This window comes from Ursus americanus, chromosome 25 (assembly GCF_024610735.1).
Source record: "Ursus americanus isolate L20-20 chromosome 25, mUrsAme1.1.p, whole genome shotgun sequence".
Taxonomy (NCBI): Eukaryota; Metazoa; Chordata; class Mammalia; order Carnivora; family Ursidae; genus Ursus; species Ursus americanus.
In genome coordinates this window covers 20,159,375-20,176,863 of record NC_142151.1, presented here as the reverse complement: position 1 = coordinate 20,176,863, position 17,489 = coordinate 20,159,375, and the positions used below count along the sequence as shown (strand labels likewise).

General features: G+C 36.6%; 1 protein-coding gene across 2 annotated transcripts in view; it reads right to left on the bottom strand.

The window, feature by feature from the left end:
* Positions 1-17,489, bottom strand: part of PDE3A (phosphodiesterase 3A) — a 312,963-nt gene that overhangs the window by 133,573 nt on the left and 161,901 nt on the right. Inside the window, exon 1 of one of the 2 annotated variants that reach the window (XM_045781386.2) lies at positions 16,780-17,378. The exons of the other annotated variant lie outside the window; for it this stretch is intronic. The gene's annotated coding sequence lies outside the window, so the exon portion shown is untranslated. Of the gene's footprint in view, positions 1-16,779; positions 17,379-17,489 lie in introns of those variants that run through there. 2 annotated transcript variants of the gene reach the window in all.

Here is a 17,489-nt window from a genome sequence, read left to right as displayed (position 1 = left end):
GGTTCTTCCCTAGAGTTTGGGGCATAGAAAGGCCTAATGGAGGCGATACTGACCAAGATTTACCCTCCTTTACAATTAAACTGACAAACTGGGAGACTCCCTCAGCCTCCTCTGGGTAAACCAGATAGGACTGATCAATGGCCTCCTCGGTTCTTATCCACAGCCTGCCTTCACCACCACCACTTCATCGCATCCCCACACCCCAAATCCATCCCATCTGCAGGGCATGAGCCAGTGATGGAGATACTACCAAAGATTTCAGAGGGAGACAGGACATGGTTACATTACACAGAATACTGCAAAAAAGCCACAAAAATATTCATCAGATACATCCAAGGGCAGCATAAAGTATCTTGGCAAGGGGAGGGGTATGGGCGGCAGCCATCACCACTGCTTGCCCTTTAGTCCTAGGATGGGACTAGAGCAGTGAGTCTTGTTTAGCTTACTGGTCCCAGCCTTTCATGCCTCAAGGATCTTAAGGATCTTTCTCAGGATCTTAATTCTTTTTTTTTCCAGAATAATTCAGTTTTCTCCTATTCTCCCCATCTTGAAACTTCAGACAAATTAGCAGGGAAAAAAAAAATTCTTTAGAACCCTTAGCACTGAAAGCCTGGAAATAGTAAAGCACTGAATGACTGAAATTAAGGGATATATTTTTTTTTCACAGTCAGTAATAACTACCTAAATTCCATCCACTTGGCACAGAATAAATCCCTGATCCTGACTCTTAGCGTTTCAACCTAGTATAAACTTCATAAACAGGAGGGAATGAGAGGATTTCAAATAGAAAGAAATCCAAATATTCTGGAGTTTGAAATCCCAGCCTCTTTCCTGCAAATCCTTCATCTATTTCTGGTAATTATGATGATATTCCCACACTCTGATTGAGAGTGTTTCCATAATTCTATTTCTGTCTCTGTTCTCACAATGACAATCACTACCCTAAACCTAGTGTGGTCACTGATGAATCAAACCTTCCATTATTCTTACGTATTACATCTTGACTATCTTGATGACATGAATTTTGGCACTTTTACTGCTAATTTCCATCTTTGGTATTACTATTAATAATGCAATCACATCAGTCTTGTGCTTAAAAAGTGCAAAAAATGGGATAGACCAGTGATGGGTAGTAAGGAGGGCACGTATTGCATGGTGCACTGGGTGTTATACACAACTAATGAATCATCAGAAACCGGGGATGTACTGTATGGTGACTAACATAATATAATAAAAAATCATTAATTAAAAAAAATTAAAAAAAATAAAATAAATAAAAAGTGCAAAAAATTTCATAAAGAAATAGCAATAAAGTAAAATAAGCTTGTGAAATTCTGCAAAATAGAATTCTACTTAGATAGTCCCAATACATATTAACATTGTTAAAGTTTGAGGAAGTCTTAAACAAAGGAATATAATTAAACTAAGCATTTCCAGAAGTATTTGATCATAGAACACTTTTGTTTCAAAAGGAATTAACAATTTTCCTTGAAACACATTCTGAGAAACTATTTTTTTACAGTTTTCTAAGTGCTTTTCTTATACATTATTTTCATACAATTTACATAATCACATATAATCATGTAAGTTTTCCCTACTGTGTTACTTTTAACAGTAAGGAATTACTGAGTCCAAACCAAATATCACATCCTGAGGAATGAAATATATTGGTAAGGAAAAAACAAAAGGACATGGGAGTTGATTTGTCTTCATGGAATTCATGGTGGTAATTAATGCCATAGATTTATTTCTCTAAAATCCATTTTCCACTCTCTAGTCTCCATCTTACTTAGAAACTGTGGAACTAGAGAAAAACTGAATCTCTCAGAAAATCCTACCTAAATACTATAATCATACTTTTATTTTCTTTTCTTTCAAATTTTTATTTAAACTCTAGTTAGTTAACATATAGTATAATATTGGTTTCAAGAGTAGAATTTAGTGACTCATCGCTTACTTATAACACCCAGCGCTCAATGGGTGATGGGTATTAATCACATTTTTAAATGTTGGCTATAGAATGACCTCAAAATGTATAGTAAATTATGTCGAAAGTTAAGTTATACCAAATTCTCCTAGTACGTCTCTTTAGTACGTATAATTCATTGCTGCATTCACACACTCATTCATTTATCCATACACCCTTTCAACAAATATTTATTGGGTACCACAATAAATCTAGAGCCCCGTGCTCTACGTAAACATAACAAATGTTGATATTGCCAAGCCAAAGCACCACAGGATCCTGCAGTGCCTTCTGAACTACTGATGAAGTACAGCACAGGGCTTAAGCACAGGGGCTCTGGGGGCTGCTTGGCTGGTTCAAATCTCACATACGACATGAGAGTCAGTCTTAGTAGACCCATGATCTTGGAAAATTTAGTTGATCTTTCTGTGCTTCAGTTCCAGATAATAATAGCATTAAATTCATGTGGTTTGGGGAGTATTAAATGAGCCCTTACATAAAGAAGGCTTGGTCCAGTATGTGGTGTGTTTTAAGCACCACTCATTAAATGTTAGCTATTATTTCTACCACCATTAATAATTATGTAATATTATTTAGGTGTTATTACATTCTGATTCTTTTTTAAAAGTATAATTCAGATGATCTATACGGTTACTTTCTATTAAACTAGAATGGAAGAAACCCATCCCTTGACCCATGCCAACACACAACTTACAAAATCTGATCAAATTCATGAGTAAAACAAAACTTCGTGCATCATGACTCACAGTAACTTAACACATGTACATGACCTTGGAATCTATCGAGTTTACTGCCTCAGATTCAGATTATTTTCAGTGTAGCAATCGGAAAATCCAAACTGTGACATTATGACATTACTGGATCCCCTCGGTGGTGCACGCCGTAATGACACCTGGGACGGCTTACTCTTCCTGAGGCATAAAGAGCAGCAAAAAGCTGAGAACCACAAATAGCAAAGGCTTGAAAAGACCAGCTAGGTAAGAGCCATTGCTATGCTTCTTCAATCTGGAAAAGACGCCCACCTTCAGGTGTATCCTCTATTAGCTGGAAACACAACCAAATATCCAATGCAAGTGATAGCTAACGCCCCAAATAAAACAAGCAAACAAAACAAAACCAAAAAATCCACACTGTAAAATGATCACAGCAAAAAACCTTTTACGTTCTGAGCAAAACAAACACATTTTTCTTGTAAAATAGTAAACCGGCATTAAGGCTTAAAGTGATTAACTCAATCAACTTGACTTCAAATGAAACCTGAATCTCTGAGCAGCCTTGAATGTGACTCTAAATCTGTATTTTACAGTTTGTTAAACTACCTCTTGTATTATTTCTGCCAATTTGTGTAACTGAGTAGAAGTCTTTAAAAACGGGGGTTTCATTTGTTATTTCCAGCTCTTTACATGTTATTTTTAGACTGGATCATGTTAATATTTCTCAGTTTCCCCATATATATTCAGATTCCCTTTATACAATGCCTCCTGAAAGGACTCATTCAAGAATATTCACCCGCCCCCCAATTATTAAAACTCAGTCAAACCCACCAGGGCAACTTCATGAAACTAATCTATAAAATTGATCTTTACTTAGAAGAAAAATTTGGAAATCCCAGGGAAAATAGTAAAATCCAGAAACAGTCTCAGTTGTGGCAAAAGATTTAACTCAAGATTCATGAGGTATTGCATTTGGATAGCTTTAAGGTTTTTTTCCCCTTTTTCTTAAACATTCTTATGTATTGTGTGTGGTGTAAACAACATACAATTTCTTTAATGTAAAAACATTAAAAGTGTGTTCTGAAAACTGGGAAAATTACTTTGATCCCCAAATAGTTTAACACTTGTGAACCTATAAAAATATAGGTATATTACTACTTAGTTGTTAAGCCCTTATGTATCAACAAAACAAACTAAATCCGAGGAAAATTTTCCACTTAAACCATCTTTCTTAGAAATGGTCTTAGGGGCGCCTGGGTGGCTCAGTCGTTAAACGTCTGCCTTTGGCTCAGGGTGTGATCCCGGCTTTCTGGGATGGAGCCCCACATCAGGCTCCTCTGCTGGGAGCCTGCTTCTTCCTCTTCCACTCCCCCTGCTTGTGCTCCCTCTCTCGTTGGCTGTCTCTCTCTGCCAAATAAATAAAATCTTTAAAAAAAAAAAAAAAAAGAAAAGAAATGGTCTTAAAAGTCTATAGCATGACTTTTTAAAACAAATCAACAATTCATGTTACTTAAAAAATTGAACTCATTTTCAGTCTCATAAATGGCATAAAATACTGAATTAATTTTTTACAATTTCCTCTCAATGTGAAAGTTACATTTTTCCAAAAATGCTTTTTGTGAATTTTTAAAAGTCTTATTCAATGCTAAGCCATGTTTCTCATTAGCGCCAAAAAAAACTTCAGCAAAATGACGTAATTCCCAACATTTTCCAGGCTACTTCCTCCTCGTCAAACAGCTTCACTTTGGGGTTGGTGAGAAAAGGACAGATTCACTTAAGTGGCAGAGAACAATATATGCCAACTCCATTACACGTCCCTTGGGGTTCTTCTTTTTCCTCTGAGCTTGGTATTGCCAAAATTACTTTAGTTCTACTTTCTACAATTAGTAAGTTTGAGCAAAACATGTCCATTTTGTCCTCAAATTCTTAAATGTTATTGGAAATAATTTATTATAAGGCCAGAAGATATTCTCTTAGCTCACACTTATGGTAGAATATATATCCACAACCCCAAATTTGACCTAGCCCCTCAATTCTTCTTCATGGCTCCAAGAGCCATTTGATATGTTGAAAGTAATTTCATGTGTTTGTTTATACTGCAACCAAAGTTCCTTTCATTAAAAAAAGTTTTCTTGGAAATTTATTCCCTTTGGGGACATATTATGCAGGTCACTGGGGATGAAGGAAAAGAAACTGGAATATAAGATGTTGTGGCAAGAAAAGGGAAGGGGGGAGAAAAAAAAGTAGGAATATAGTATGATCTGAGTTCTTTGTCGTCAAGAACTCTTTGAATTTCAAACTTTATGAACTTTGAGTTACAAACTTAATAAATTCTTTGTATTTTATGAGGTGGGTAGTATTACAGGTGCAAAAAGAATGGCCATGCTCTTCTCTCAGTTCTTACTTCAAGTACTAGAGCAGAGAAACTTACTTGCCTTTTTTCTCTCTTTCTAAGCATTACTGTATGCCAGAGCCTGTATTAAAGACAAAACATAAAAAGGAGGAAGAACTAAAAAAGTTAATTTGGAGGGAAGAAACAGAAGTTTCCTTGTGTTTAGGTAGACATATGGTTACCTAACAATGGCTATTTAAAAAAAAAAAAATCATTCTGGGCTGTAGAAGACCAATCCTGATTGATGTATCAATTTACCACCAACCTTGTTTATTTGAATCAGTAATATACAATGGATGAGAGTCTAGCTTTTTAGATTATTTATGCAAATTGAAAACTCCCTGGATATTCTTGGTGGGGGGGGAGGGAGACATCTTAAAGAAAGTATACAATATTTTTTTTTTTTTTTAGTAAACACATTGTCTTTGCTTCCAACCATAACCGAGAGTACTAAAGATTTTACCAAGAAACATATTTCAGTATAAATTGTGATTTAGAAATAGCAGGAGGGATGGAATTTGACAAAATATTTGTACATCACTGCCACGTCATGACCAACCTTCTTCAATGAAACTGCCACAGAAAATTCTTTAGTTTCTGATCCTTTGTTGAGAAATTTAAGGATTAGAATTGTGGGATTCAAAAATGATCAGAAAGTCACATTTGAAAATTGAAAATTATTGTCATTTATGGGAAAATTAGGTGATTTTCCTGTTAGCCTATGTTTCTTCTTTTTTGGAAGTGGTCATGAGGGAATGACTCTTTTCCCCTGATGTTTCTGGCTGCAGAGCGTGTGCAAAATGCCCAAGATAGTCTCCTTGGAAGGGTAGACTCCAGAGTCAAATTTCTTAAAATCAAATCCCTATTTCATTCTTTCTAGTTTCATCAATCTGGGTAAGTTATTTTATCACTTTTAGGTTTAGTTACCTCACTTGTAAAATGGAAATGATAGTATTACCAACTTCGCATAACTTTTAGGAAGATGGGATAGCCAGTATAAAACCGTGCAACTGGCTTCTCACTTATTTTAGAGTTAAACCTGAACTCGCTGCTATAACCTCAAGGCTTGAATATTATTTGCCAGGCCTGGAATGAATTTTCCTATTTCATCTCTGCGTCCCTTCTCCTCCATCCATCCATTCATCCAGCATCAATAAACATATATATTGAGCACCTACTCTCAGCCAGGCTTGATACTGGGTACTGGGGTTAGGGAGTCAACAAAGGAGACCAGCCTTTCCTTCAACTCCCCCCCCCCTTACTCTTCAGCATGACTGTTTCTTGTACTTACTGCAATATGAAATTATCTTGTCTATTCATTTCATTACTTGTTTATTTTCTGTCTCCTGTTCTAGAAAGTGAGTTTGAGGATAGCAAAAACTTTTGGTCTTATTTTCTATATGCATGGGCTTGGTACCAGTTAAGGGACTCAATAAATATTTGTTTAAAGACTGACTGATTGGTTTGCCCAGAAGAAAATAAGGGAAGTCAACTAGTTGGAAATTTAAGTAATGAGGATTTGAATCAAAAATTCTATAGCTGTGAACCCTTTGTCTTCAATTTCTTTCTCCTGAGAGTTGTCTTGCTATAAAAAAGCATCTTGTGAAATACATAAGTTCTCAAATTATGAAGAATAAAATATCTATTATTTCAGTTTTAAGATTCTGTGGCATACCGAGTCGCTGTAAGCTCAGGGGTGCAAACAGCACATAAGTACCCCTGAAACTAATGTAACATTGTGTGTCAACTATACTCAAATAAAAACATAAGAATAAAAAATAAAAGCAATCAACCAAGAAAGAAAACAAAAAGAGTACATAAATAAAAACTCTTTGTCTCTTCACTCTAACTCAGAATAATCTTTTGTCACTTGGCTATGTGACCAAAGACCTCTAGTTGCTCATATCACACACATTTTATTCTTTTTCCTTTTTGACAGAACCCCAATTTTCATAGAGACGGTAATGCACCCAGCTTAAAAACATTTCCTGACCTCCCCTCCCTTACAAATCAGGCAGCCACGGGACAGTCTTGGCCAATGAGATAAAAGCAGAAGTCACTGTGTGAAGCTTCCAAGAAAATTCTTTAAAGGAGGCTTGGCTAGCTTGTCTCTTTTGCCCTTCTGCCTTTCCATTCTTCCTGCCTGGAAGGGGTATAGGATTCTGCAGATGAAGCAATCATCATCTGACACCAAATGACCATGAGGGAAAGATAATTGCTTCTGTCCCAACATCCTGAAGCCATGAAAATGTCATTACTGAGTTCTATTTGAGCAAACATGTACAAATGCAACCTCCCTCTCTCTCTCTCTCTTTCTCTGACTCCCCCCCACCTCCAGCTCTCATGAAGGAGCAGCAATAATGAAAGGCAATCAATACATACCAAGAAAGGCCTTGGAAATGGAAGAGAAACAGATCCACACACATTAACTGACTTTGGATTTACTCCAAGGCAAAATCATAACACGCTAACTGTAAGATGGGTACACAGAGGAATAACTGATGTCATCAGTTTGATTTTCATTATGTGTATGACACATAGATCAAATGCAGCTTCATGAATTAAACAAACACAGTAGAAGCAACGTGCATATGTCTCAGTTCCCTCTGTTGCCGTATACCTGGATCTTGAAAAAAAAGGACTAACACTACTTAAAAAAAAAAAAAAAGGAAAGAAAGAAAGACAAATGCCTATAATGCTGAGAACCACGTAAAACCAGTTTGGAGACCAGATTAAAACAATGTTTCTGGAATATGTTTTGCAGAACTTGTTGTTAACGGTTGTTTCAGTTTAAAAAACATCATTAAAACAGATTTTAGAAATAGTGGGCTAGACACATGTTATTTTTAATACAGAACTTCACAGGTCCTTTAATATTACAACCTCTGAGAAATAAAGCAAATGAATTTCTCAATATTCTCAATTTCCCAAGGATGTTTTAACCTCAAAAACTGAACTCATTTCTCATGGAGCATCTTATGTACCATTAGAGCACAGTTTGCAAAACAATGAAATGAACTGCGTTCTTCAAAAGTTTATAGTTTCAATTTAAAAAACTAAGAATTTCAGAGAAGAACAATACAAAAACAAGTACTTCTAGATGAGTCATGAAAATGAACATTAACTTTAAAATCCAGCTTTTAGAGTAATACGTCTGATTTTTGTTTTTAAGAATAAGCATGCACAAAAATTGCATCAGGAAAGTGAAAAGACAATTCAAAGAATGGGAGAAAATATTTGCAAATCATAAATCTGATAGGGGATTTGTATCTAGAATATTTGTACACAGAATACAGAGTTCTTAAACAACAAAAAGAAATTAATCCAACTAAAAAGTGGGCAAAGATTCAACAGACATCACTTCAAAGAAGATATGCAAATGTCCAGCAAGCACATTAAGAAGATGCTCCACATCATTAGCCTCTGGGGAAACAATCAAAACAACGAGATACCACATCACACCCGCTAGAACAGCCCTAGTATTTAATACACTCAACAGGACACAACAAGTATTGCTGAGGATGTGAAGAAATTAGAACCTTCACACTTTGCTGGTGAAAATGTAAAATGGTACAGCCACTTTGAAAAACTATTTGGCAGTTTCTCAGAAGGTTAAACCTGGAGTTACCGTATGATCCAGCGCTTTCGCTCCTAGGTATATACCCAAGAGAAATGAAGACCTATAGCCACACAAAAATTTAAACATGAATGTCCATAGGAACATTATTCATAATAGCTGAAAAGTGGAAATAATGCAAATGTCCATTAACTAATCAATGAACAAAATGTGGGATATTCGTATGATGCCATTTTTTTAAAAAGACTGTATTTAATTTAGAGAGAGACAGAGAGAGTGCGTGAGTCAGTAGGGGTGAGAATAGAGGGGGAGAGAGAGGAAGGGGGGATGAATCTCAAGCAGACTCTGCCCTGCACATGGAGCCCTACGTGGGACTTGATCTCACAACCCTGGGATCATGACCTGAGCCTAAATGAAAAGACGGATGCTTAACCGACTGAGCCACCCAGGTGCCCCACAATGCAATTTTATTTGTCAATGAAAAGGAATGAAGTTCTGATATACGCTACAACATGGATGAACCTTCAAAACATTATGCTAAGTGAAAGAGATCAATCACCAAAAACCAGAAATAGTTGATTTCTTTTATAAGAAAAGTCTAGAATAAGCAAATCAAATCTATAGAGACAGAGAATAAATAAGTAGTTGACTGGGGCTGAAGGTGATACGGAGAGAAGCAGAAATGGGATGTGACTACTAATGGATATGCAATTTCTTCCCCCTCCCCCCTGAAGATTTTATTTATTTGTCAGAGAGAGAGAGAGAGAGATTGAGCACAAACAGGGCCAGTGGCAGGCAGAGGGAGAAAGAGGCTCCCTGCTGAGCAAGGAGCCCAAAGCGGGACTGGATCCCAGGACCCTGGATCATGACTGAGCTGAAGGCAGATGCTTAACCGACTGAGCCACCCAGGCATCCAGGAGATGGGATTTCTTTGGGGGATAAAAATATTCTAGAATTAGACAGTGGTGATGGTTGTACAAGTCCGTGAATATATAAAAACCAATGAATTATATATTTTAATGGGTACATTTTATGGTATGTGAATAATATCTCAATAAAACTTTTTTTTAATAAGCATACATATTCCACACTCAAGAAGCTCCTTAAGGAACAATTATAAGCATTAATCATCTCTATTTAAATCTGATATATGCTGCTAAAAATATTGTGGAACAGAGTAGAGAAGTATAATTAACTTCTTTATGTGCAAGATATTTTAGCTGTGTTAAACAGTAAATACCAGCAAATATAAGTAAATATGTCTTATTCCTAATAGAAAATGGTAAGTGTATGCATGGTATTATTATTCCTATTACTAGCTACTCTGGAAATATTTAGGAATCTTTCCACTTATACTAGTTTTACCTGCAGAGCTTGAACCAAAGGGAGATTTTGTAAGTACTTACGCTGTTTTTCTTTCTAAATTGGCTCCAGGAGTAATTCTCCACTGAAGAGATACAATATCTGACATTTTGGGATTTGTTATTTTAAACTGCGGTTCACACAGTAGCTTTCATTTTCCTTTTCTCTATGAGCAAAACCCCTCTCAAAATATTTGAGTGTCTATTAAAACAATATGGATACTTAAAACATGTTAATAATCTTTTAATTCTTCTCCAAATAATTACTGTTTTGACCACTATATAACCTTCCATATATATTAATATCAATAACCACATAAGGCAATGTCACGTGCCAAGAGCTGTTGAACACTGTGTACATTGAAGATGGATGGAATTCTGGACATCTCATTCCAATAGAGGAGAAAGAAACACAAGCATTTAAAATAAAACGTAAGCACACATTTGTTTTTCCCACTTGTGGTTGAGTCCTTACTGTGTGCCAGGCATGCATTAAGTATTTTCTATGCATTATCTGAAAAATCCTCCAAATAATCCCTCTGGAGTGATATCATTTCTCCTCTCATAAATGATAGAACTGGGACATACAGAGAGCTCTTTATTATGTGGATTCTGCCGAAGGTCCCACAGCCAGAACACATACACAGGAAGGTCTGCCTTTTCAAACACTAGCTCTTACACTCTACATTGTACTTCCCACATATCATGAATTAATCACAAATATAAAAGCAATGAATTCCTCCCTAAGAGGTAGGGGGCAACAATGAGGGCTGAGCTAAAGATAGGATGTGATGTTTGGATTGGTTTTTGAGGTATGCATAAGAGATTGCCAGGGATGGGGGAGAATTCTAGGTACGTTGGGGTCAAGATACAGAGATCCTTGTACATAGAGTTAAAGGGTGCATAAGATATATTAAAGGCAAAAGGAAACATAAGACACTTTCGAATAAGAATTATATGAACATTATTTGTGCTTACACGTCTATAAACATAGTTGCAGATTGTGTGTGTGATGGGGCAACTTGTGGGAAGGAGACTGATGGCAAGATCTCTTTGAAGACCCTACTAAACATGGAATGAATATAACATTTTGAAATTAAAGTTCATACTCATCCCCTTATTCCCAAAAGGAAATGTCTAATCAATTCAAGATACATTTGAATTGAAATATGAGCATTGCACCCTTTCACATTCAAAGATTAAGGCCATAAAATATTCATGATCTCATCAATGTTTTCATCTGAGGTTGTAACTGTATCAACAGGTATAATTAACCAAAGAAAATTAAAGCCTAATAAATTAGACACCCAACAAAAGGAGATAGAGAATTCACAACTCAAAAGAAAAATGGGGGGAGAATCTTACACTTTTCTTCCTTTACATAAGTAATTTAAATCAACTGCAGCCTGAGCACCTTTAAAGGATCCCTGAGCCGGAAAATATATCGAAAGGTCTAGAGTGGTTGACAAGCACTCAGATTTCCATTTCTTTAATTGCATAGATCAGTTGGTGTAAGGGCTTGTCCCACTCAGGACATTGCATTTAAAGTATAAATGTAAATTTGAATAAGATTCTAAAAAATTAATGACATGTATTATCCATTTGAAGTAGATTACAACTTATCATTGGAGAGACCAAAAGGGCGGCCCTGGGAAGAGCAAAGGATGGAGGCCTTCAGAAAGCCAAGCATGCACATGCTTTGATGAGCACATATTTACTGGTCACTAACTGAACACTTACTGAGCACTTACTAACTGCCGGATGCTGGATTATATCAGAGAGATTAAAAAGCTGAGAGTCTGACTTGAAGGAACCCTCATTTTCTAGATGAAAAGAAAACATGTAAATGAAGAATTAAAATATACTATTATAATCCTTAAAACATCTGTTCCTCAAAGACAAGAAGGTTTGCATAAACCATTTAATGTGTGTTTGGAAGGCTGAAAGGGTTTGAGAAAAAGAAAGAAAGAGGGAGGTCAAGAGGTTTGGAGGGTTATCCCAGGAGGATGGGCCACTGGGAAATGCTCAGAATTTGAAAGCACATGAACCATTTGTTCATGAAAAGAAGACTAATTCACTGATGGCCTCTATTTGGGATGCACGAAAAAAAAAGGGGTGGCAAATTTTGGAGAGCCTCGTAAGGCAGGCTGACAACTTGGAATTTTACACCATGGGCTAATTCAGTCACTGTTTCGTCCAGATTTATTCTTTAGAAAGCTATCGTCTAAGACTGAGTAACAGACTGGGGTCAGGTGAAGGTGGGAGTCTACGTGAAGGACAGTTAAGAAATAATTCTATAATCTGGGCAAGGGATAAGGAGGATCTGGGACAAGGCAGAGACAGCAGGAATGGGAGGATATAAGGGACAGGGAGAGAGATGCCTAAGGTGGAGTTTTATTTACTCGAAGAAGAAGACAAAATAAGGCAGGTTCAGAAAAAGGCAAATCTTATAATCCACGTACTTTTCCTACTGTACCATAGACATCCATCTTCAAAAAGGCAAAATCCTTAACGGCAGTCCTATCTGCCAACTGCTGAGCCTAACACTGTGTCTGTCTGCCCTAGAAGATGCCCCAGAACTAACAGGTTAATTACTTAAGTGCTGCAATATTAACATAATAACAGAACATGGATAAAGGGCAATAATCCAGAGAAAACGACAGGATAGCTTGAATTCTAATATCCAGTTAACGCCTTAATCGTGTTATGTTTGGAAGTTTCCTCAATACAGCATAGGACCCTTAACATATTCTTATAGACTGATTTGAATAAGCTTTCCTAAAGAAGCGATTACGCAGAAACCTGATATCAGCATGCCTGCTCAACCAAATGCTTGTCTCCTGTCAGTACTGGTAACGTTCACCCGAAATGCTAGTCATCCTGCCTGTCACGTCCAACTACATCAATGTTGTCCGTCTTAATTTGTAAACTCGAGACTAAAGACTTTGTCTTAATTCATTTTATACCCAAACATCACTGTTAGCTTTTAATAAATGCTGTTGATTATGGCTATTTAAAATAATTTCCAAAATGAAATTCAAAAAATTTCCAAATATCTATACAGTACATCGACTAGCTGTGCTGCATTAAATACGAGTGTGACCAATGCCAACCATCCCTAGCTTCATATTCCGTACTAGACATTCTGCCACAATTTACCCTTTTTGTCCAACGCACCTATCATTACTTTTATTTATAGCTATTATCGTTAGTTCTCTATAGCTTTATTAAAGATGACTCCAGATGTAATAATTAACTCATATTCGGAAATATACTAGTCAATAAGCATAAACTAATTAAAAACAAAAGTCCTAAAGTTTCCAATGTATTTGCTTCATATTTTACTGTTTGCTCTTACTCGTATCTCTGAGGGCAGCAGAGGCGCGAACTTAAAGGAATAACTATTCATTTAGCAAGATTTTTAACACAGAAATATCAGACTTGAGCACAGGACATAAGACTTTTTTCTTTTTTTTTTAAAGAAAGCTCTTATTTCACATATGCTAAAGCCAAATAAAAAATAGAAGCCTAAGACACAGAACAATGTAAAGATCACGCAGAATTTTCCATGTAAAACAAATCTTATAATAGTCTGAGTGTTCAACTAACTTCTTAGGTATTTTAGAAAGTACTACCATTGTTGAAATAGTGGTATCATTTATTTAATAATGGCCTGATATCTTAATTGATAAAAATTCCTTCATAAGGCTACACAGTTCAATGTTCAAATACATCGTTACAGGGCAATTCTTTCCCCAACAGAGCAAATTTCATGCTAAGGTCTAACCTTAAGCTCTGTTACGTAAGTGACCTTCAGAAATGTATTTGACTTCTCTAAGCTTCAGTTTCCAAGGCAATGGAGACACTACTTGTCTTCCTCATCTCACAGGGATTTTAAGATGGAACAGATGAGACAACGGACAGAAAAGTGCTTTTTTATTTGATGTAATGATTGTGAGTAGGAGAAATCTATTTAAATCTGTGAAGCTATTCCTAAAACTACTGACTATGAATGTTGTAAACGTAACGTGGTCATGCATCTAGAAATACAGAATTGTCTTTACCATTATTCCTCTTCACATCAAATAAACATTATTTTGCTCTCTAACAATGGAAGAAAAAAGATAATTGTTTATAAACTAACCTGCAAGAACAAATATGGGAAACACGTTCACATAGATCAAGGTCTTTTTTCTTTTCTTTCTTTTTTTAACACAAGGAGCACTGCTTTTGCTGAGGTTAGTAGAACAAATAATGCAACAATTTTGTTTTGGAATGTCAGAATAAATAGAAACGGGTCTAATAGGATGAAGCTAAGAGGAGAGTTGCGTGGGATCAGAAATATGTCCTGATAAGGAAAACCCCATTAGCCTCTGGGAACTTCAGTTTTGGGTGACATTCCGAAGGATTAGACCTCTAGATTATCACGAGTGCTTTTCTTGGCTAAAATCTGAACCAGACAACAATAAATCTCTTTTCATGCTCAGGATCCCAATTCTGATTTACTATAAAGTTTTAATTAAACCCAGTCAGAATTTACATTGAATGAAGTATTTAAAAACACAGCCACTTCCTGGAAAATGAACAAAGCATTATTCCAATTAATGTACACACATGAGAAGGCCTAGGGGAGGGCTGGATGGATCCAGGATCCATGTTCCATTTTTTAATTTGCTGAGCTTAGTAAGGCATGCACATTTCTCTTTTTAATTTATTAATTCTAACTTGGAAAGAAAGGGTGGGGTTTTTTAATATGATTTCTCCATGATGCAAATTCTTAACAAAATGTATTTTACAGTCATTAATCTTGACTTGTAGACTTAGATTCAATCCTTGAAAAATTACAGTTGAATCTATTTTTTAGTTTTCACATTGGATTTATCTCATGAAATACATACTCTGAGTCTTATTTCTACTTTCTGGGGAAGAGTGTGCCCATGAGATGTAAGGTCAGCTTTAGCTGACCCTAATTCCTTGCCTACTATGGATTGTGACACATTTTATAAACTATCATTTCAGGGTTCACACTAAGTAAAAGAAAACGAATAGTCATTAGGGGTGTTCTCCCGATTTCATTGATCGACTGTGAGACATGAAAAAAATGGCTGAACAACTTTTACCTGCTCAGGTTTGATTCTTCAATTTTAATAAATGAAATCTGAACCCAAATGATGTATTAGATTTCAGGAAGTTATAAAGGAAACAATTCATGGACAAAGACAGCTGAAAACGGGTAAGAGCAAAATGACAGTCCCTTTTAACAATTTGTTTAATATGATGCATTTACCTTTACAGGAAAGAAATGAAACTTGATTTCTAGAGGCAGGCACTGAGCACTAAGGACTCAGACAGACTGGGTTGCAGACTTGATCACCTCGTTAATTAATTCCCTATGAGACTATGACCAGTAATCCCTAATGATACATTTGTTTGCCAAGGCCATGGCAACAGGGTACCGCAAACTGAGTGGCTCTGAATGACAGAAATGCGCTATCTCAGAGTTCTCACGGCAAGAAGTCTGAAATCAAGGTGTCAGCAGCACCACCCTTCCCTTGAAACCAATAGGAGGAAAAATCCTTCCCTCCTTCTTCCTGGTTCTGGTGGTTTCCTAGCAATTTTTCATGTTCCTTGGCTTGCAGATGCATTGTTCCAATCCTCCATTTTTATACAGCTATCTTTCCTCTGTGTGTGTCTGTCCTAATTTTTTAATAAGGATATCCGTCACACCGGATAAGGGCTCCCCTAAAGACCTCATTTTAACTTGATTACCCCTCTAAAGACCCTATTTCCAAATGAGGGTGGATTCTGAGATACTGGGGGTTAGGATGTCAACATCTTTTTTTGGGAGACACAATTCGATCCATAACATATGGGTCTTAGTTTTCTCAAATATAAAATTAGTATATAGGCTACCTAATGGGCCTCTCAACCATTTAAGGATGGAGCAATTTTCATTTTCTCAGAATAAAAAATATACTTCATTAGTGTTACTGACAGCACCTATTGAATGAAAGGTCCTGGTAAGCACTGTGCAACCTTCTGTACTTTCTAGAAAAACCTGACTGACCACATGGTTCATCTGGTAGATTTGATTTGAGATTGAGGACTCCTGTATCTACAAGACTTTTCTAGCTGGGACTTTTCAATTCCAGAGCAGTTTTTAAACCTACATTCTTACTATATAGATGACATCAACAAAATAAGACAAACATATCTGTCTTGTCTAAGGACTTTCAACATGAAAACCTAAAAATAAGGAAAAAAATCATTCTCATAACTCAGAGCACTTCCAATATTTTTCTTATTGATACCTTTTCTAATGTTCTTCAATAGGCTGAAACTAGAGTCCCTTCTCTGCATACATTATATTGCTTCTGTAAATATATACTTCCTAACATATGTTCACTTTGGTAAGTCAGAAGTATCAACAAACCCTATCTGCTAGGTTTACACTCCCAGCTCAGTCTGCCTCTGCTATAATGCATGTTCTAGGAAGATCGCGAACCTCTCCCTGCCTCAGTTTTCTCATCTGTCAAATGGGAATATTAATTTAAAAATACTATCAGGTACATATAGTGAGCGTGCCTTACCTTGGCTTAGTACTAAATTATTATAGACGCAATAAGGACTAGGAAGCTAATGACCACATCAAAGATTTTGAGCATTACAAATACCATCAAGGTTACAAAGAATCAATAATCAAAGGAGATCAATAATCCTAGGAGAAGCAAAAGCTTTCATTCATTTACCTTGGCTAGCCACTAGATGTAACTTGTCTGTTCCTCTAAGTGTAATTCAAAGTGTCATCACGCCTCCTGAGGCAACGGCACATCTGCCACCATCCAAAAACTTCTCGATATATTCCTCAACGCCAGTGCGCTAGTTCGGATCACAAAACATGGCTATGCTCTTCATACTGCTGGTGGCCGGGATTTCAGAAAGGGAATGAAATGACAGCAGGGCTGCAAGAAAGAGACTGAGAAATAGCCAGTCAAATGAAAACCAATGTGACAACCTCCTGGGTTGCAAATCACTCCCAACCTCATTTTTTAGCAATTGAGAGTAACTACTCACAACAGCAGTGACCAGAGGAAACTGTCAATGTTGTCAGGGCATTCAAAGCCTACGTAACCCCTTTTTTTTTTTTTTAAAGTAATCTCTGCACCCAACGTGGAGCTCAAACTCACAACCCTGAGATCAAGAGTTGCATGCTCAGGCACCTGGGTGGCTCAGTTGGTTAAGTGTCTGCCTTAGGCTCAAGTCTTGATCCTGGAGTCCTGGGATCGAGTCTGCATCGGGCTCTCTGCTCAGTGGAGAGTCTGCATGTTCTCTCTCCCTCTCTCTCTCTCTCAAATAAATAAAAATCTTAAAAAAAAAAAAAAAGAAAGAAAGAAAAAAAGAGTCACATGCTCTACTGACTGAGCCAGCCAGGCTACTCTTTGATGGTCATTTTTAACCC